This window comes from Berghia stephanieae, chromosome 4, assembly GCF_034508935.2.
Source record: "Berghia stephanieae isolate SIO BIC M18660-M18661 chromosome 4, UCSD_Bste_1.3, whole genome shotgun sequence".
Classification (NCBI taxonomy): Eukaryota; Metazoa; Mollusca; class Gastropoda; order Nudibranchia; family Aeolidiidae; genus Berghia; species Berghia stephanieae.
This window is the reverse complement of record NC_088363.1, coordinates 71,602,028-71,606,913: the sequence shown is the minus strand read 5'-3', so window position 1 is coordinate 71,606,913 and position 4,886 is coordinate 71,602,028. Positions and strand designations below refer to the sequence as shown.

At 42.9% G+C, this 4,886-nt stretch overlaps 1 protein-coding gene across 1 annotated transcript in view; it reads left to right on the top strand.

The window, feature by feature from the left end:
* The first annotated feature begins 4,710 nt into the window (after positions 1 to 4,710).
* LOC144972089 (uncharacterized) overlaps positions 4,711 to 4,886 on the top strand; it is a 10,594-nt gene continuing 10,418 nt past the window's right edge. Inside the window, exon 1 of the mRNA XM_078913181.1 lies at positions 4,711 to 4,843. The gene's annotated coding sequence lies outside the window, so the exon portion shown is untranslated. The remainder of the gene's footprint in view (positions 4,844 to 4,886) is intronic.

Here is a 4,886-nt window from a genome sequence, read left to right as displayed (position 1 = left end):
TAGTAGTAGTAGTAGTAGTAGTAGTAGTAGTAGTAGTAGTAGTAGCAGTAGTAGTAATAGTAGTAGTATGTAGTAGTAGTAGTAGTAGTAGTAGTAGTAGTAGTAGTAGTAGTAGTAGTAGTAGTAGAGTAGTAGTAGTAGTAGTAGTAGTTAGAAGTAGTAGAAGTAGTAGTAGTAGTAGCAGCAGCAGTAGCTGTAGTGGCAGAAGTGAGAGCAGCAGTGGTGATGAATATGGGTGACGTTGACATCTAGTGGTGGTCAATCCTGGTGTTGAGTCCGCGTGGAGTCAGCGTTCCCAACAACTTGATCAGGTGAGTTTCCCTACGTCGACGGGCGGAAGTGTCCGAATGGCAAAAACTGAGCACACACACACGCACACACTGTACATCGCAGTGGTCTGGCAGATTGAAGTGTCTGGCCACTGCTGTGTCTGCACAGTTCGATATGTCACGCAAGTGCTGCACGAATCTGTCACCCAGCCTCTTTCCGGTCTCACCAAAGTAAGCAATCCCACACAGGGAGCACGTAATCGCATAGACTAGATTACGGTCAGTGCAAGTAAACGGCCGCCTGATGTCCCAAATCTTGTCTGGAAAGCTGACTCTGTCATACTCCCACAGGTGCCCACAAGTCTTGCATCGGGGTCGCATACACGATCTGGCTTTAGGTCCATCCCTAGGTATGGGTTCCAGGCGGCTTCTGACAAGGAGATCCCTCAGGTTACGATCCCGTCGATATGCTACCAACGGGGGTTCTGAGAAAACTCTGTGGGTGTCTTCGCCCGCCTGGAGGATCCCATAGTTCTGCAATAGGATGTTCCTCACTTGATCGGCATGGGGGTGATGCGTGAGGACTAAAATGGGACGCTGTGTCTCCTGCTTCCTGGCATTGCGAGGCCTCATTGCTGCTTCTCTCGACACGAGGCTGGCTTTCCGGACAGCCTTAAGCAAAACCCTTTCGGGATATTCCCGTGCCCTAAAAAAATCGAGCATGCGATCACGTTGAAGCGCAAATTCATCATCTTCCAGACAGAGTCTCCGCAAGCGGAGTATCTGACTGAATGGGATGGAGTCTTTGCACTTCACCGGATGGGATGACCGATAGAGCAGGTAGCTGTGACTGTCGTTTCCTTGTAGTGTACAGTGGTCCGTACTCCCGTGCTGGTCAATACAGCCTTGATGTCCAAAAAGTTCACCTCAGAGGTTGAAATCTCATAAGTGTACTCTATGGACGGGTGGAAGGAGTCCATCGCTAGGATGAACCCTTTCAACTGGCTGTGGGTCAATGACGTAATGCCGAAACAGTCGTCAATGTACCTTTTGAACAGCTCGGGGCAGGTCCACTGTACTGATGGAAGAAGGTTTCCTCAAGGTAGCCCATGAAGAGGTTAGCATATGAGGGACCCATCTTGGTGCCCATCGCAACACCTGAGATCTGATTGAAAAATACATCATTGAACTCAAAAGTGTTGAGTGTGAGCACAAGTTCGGTGAGCCTCACAATGCTGTTGCTGGAAATCCCTGGTAATGGATGGCCGTCGACGAAATGCCTAATGGCACGCAGTCCGTCAGGATGCGGTATGGATGTGTACAGTGCCTTCACATCCATGGTGAAAATTAGCCGTGGACGTTCATCCTGGAATCGAATTTCGTCAATGACACCAAGAGCATGGTTAGTGTCCTTGATATACGATGGCAGGGTGGGAACTATACGTTGAAATACCGCATCGAGGAACTGCGATACCTTCTCAGTGGGGCACGAGATAGCCGACACAATCGGCCTTCCAGGTGGAGTGTCAGACAATTCCCGGATCTTGTGTATCTTAGGGAGCATGTAAAAACATGGATTACCTAGGTCGCTGGGGTCGTGTTTAAGGACCTCTGCTCTACTAGGTAATTCTCCCTGCGATATCAAAGACTGGATTGTCTGGTGGACTCTGGTGTTGTTAGCAAGTGTTGGGTCCGAAGTCACTTTCTCATAAAATATCTGGTCACTCAATTGCCTGTGGCCCTCAGCTCTATAGAGCTCAGCGTCCCAAACAACTACGGCCCCTCCTTTATCAGCCGCTTTGATCACTATATCACGACGTGATCTAAGTGATCGTACGGCAGCCCATTCTCTCTCTCTCTCTCTCTCTCTCTCTCTCTCTCTCTCTCTCTCTCTCTCTCTCTCTCCCTTCTCTCCCCTCTTTTCTGACCATCTACCTATCTATCTGCCTATCCATCTATCTATTTATTGGTGTATTCCACTTTACTATCGCATCGTTCCTTCGCGAAGATTCGACCTTCGCTCATCCAACAAACCCCCCCCCCACCTCCGCCGTGACCCTTTCACCTCGCCCCCTCCACCCCCCCTCCCCTACTGTTCCACTACAGCGTTCTACTTTCTACTACTACTACTACTACTACTACTACTACTACTACTACTACTACTACTACTACTACTACTACTACTACTTCTACTACTACTACCAATATGTCTTTTATCTTCCATTATAGTCTGGAAAGTTCTGTTCCCTGACGCTGACCTTTGCTTATCAATTAGATCACCCCCCTGGGGCACCCTATCCTCTACCCACGCCACGCTAACATTTCATTCATACTGCAACAAGATATGAAGTGAGTAGAAAAGTGCCAGAAGACAATAGAGAATAAAAATTTTTTTCGCGGCGGTGGTGGGGTTTGAACCTGCGACCTTATTGGTACGACAACTCCGCCTGGCAGGTGAAAGCGTGGCTCTACCGTGTGAGCTATCCACGAACACAAAAATATTCGTTTCAAACCCAAAGTCATTTCTAGATCCCTCTCTCACCCACTTCTTGAGATCGCCGATTCGTTCACCACCATCGCGAAGTAATTTTGACCAGCAGTTAAGTTTAATAGCCAATATTCTCATCACAAACATATAACATAGAAACGATTGAGACATTGAGTATGCTCCGGTGTATGGGGTGAATTTTTAATTCAGAAAAGTGAGTGGAGCAGGCACTTATGTTGGTAACAACAAGATATGAAGTGAGTAGAAAAGTGCCAGAAGACAATAGAGAATAAAAATTCATACTGCAACCACCATTGAGTACAGACGATACAAGTTATTTTTCATTATATTTTATTTGTTTTCCACGTTTATTTGTGTATTGTTGTGCTGACGAAGGGTTTGTACCCGAAACGTCCATTGTCTGTTTTGTTCCCATACGAAGCCTTTCCATTTTCACTCTTTCGTTAGTATTTTACGATCACCGGCTTCAGGCAGCCCTTACCGTTTTCTACATATACATATTATGTGTTTGTGTGTGTAATTGTTTGTGACACACATGTGCGTGGTGTATGCATATAATATATGTATGTTTGAAATATTATTATATCAGCATCATTCATATTATTATCATTGTTACGATATTTATCGCCATTGTCACTATTGCTGGAATTACAATCATTGTTTTCCCCATAACTTTTATATTAAGTAAAAATTAATACTATCATCATCATCATCATCATCATCATCATCATCATCATCATCATCATCATCATCATCATCATCATCATCATCATCATCATCATCGTCGTCGTCGTCGTCATCATCATCATCATTTTCATCTTCTTCATAATCGCACTACTAATACGACACCTTCCATCTTAAACAGCTTAGAACTGTACGGGGAATAAAATACCTTCCAAACCCCCCCCCCCCCCCCCCCTCCAAAAAAAAAATAACAAACAAAAAAGCAAAAAAAAAACAAAACAACAACAACACAAAAAAACAAACAAACAAAAAAAAAAACAACAAAACACTGTACCAAGAATGTAACAAAACACTGATCTCTCTTCAATATTTAAAACCAGGTGAAGTCTGTAAGATTCTGAAATACCAGCAAATAAATCTATGTTATTTTACTTCACCATTTTGGGACCTGAACCCAATGGACGCCCAGTCATCTGGTCACTCAACAACGGTCTCAAAAGATTTTCCAAACACCAACCTCCGCTTAACGTCAATTATAGACCTCAACAACATCAATGACAAAATCCTGTCTATAGATAGATCAAAGTTGACGTAACTCAGGTCTTTGTTATTGATTTTTACTATCCACGATTATGAGTAATTCTCACTAAACGGTATTAACCAGACTATAAACGTTTAAGGTTAAACATAGTTTTGTGTGTTGGTCCGTTATACTTCCGGATGGCAATCTTGTGAGTTTCTTAGCCAAGCGCATACTATCTATAAAGGAATGCATGGCTTTACCCCTGTGCCCATTCGGTTCTATCTTACCATGGACTATACAATGTTGGTTGTGGATATAATATTTCACTTGAGAAACAACATCAAAAGTTGATTCTTATTCTTGCTGAAGATTTGCAAGTTTGTCCTGATTAAGAATTCTGCATAAATTACAAAATTTATGTTGAATTCTTGCAAATGATGAAGGATACAAGACGGGGGAAAATGTCAAGGTGAAAAAGAAACAAGTTAATGGGTGTAAGTGGTCATTATACGCTTTGGTGATTCCAAGAAAACCACAAGAAATGGCTGGGTGAGATGATAATGTAGATCATTAAAGAAATTTAAAAGTCCTACGTAATGATGACAAGGGTATTAGTGAGAGGTGGGGGTAAGGGAGGATTGATAGGGTAAAATATTATAAGGTGTTAATTTATACATACTTTATATGCATTTTATGTAAGACCAAACACTTATAAAAGTGTGGTTGACTGATCGAGACTTCATTCAACTTTAAACAGTGGATGGAGTCGTGCAATCCCTGCCGAGGTGATGAATTCTACTTCCAATTGTTAAGTTGTTGAATTTGCTACTGATCCCCCATCCATATCCATATAGATTGGTGAGTTTTAAAAAATTATGTTAATTTTTTTCTATTATCTTGT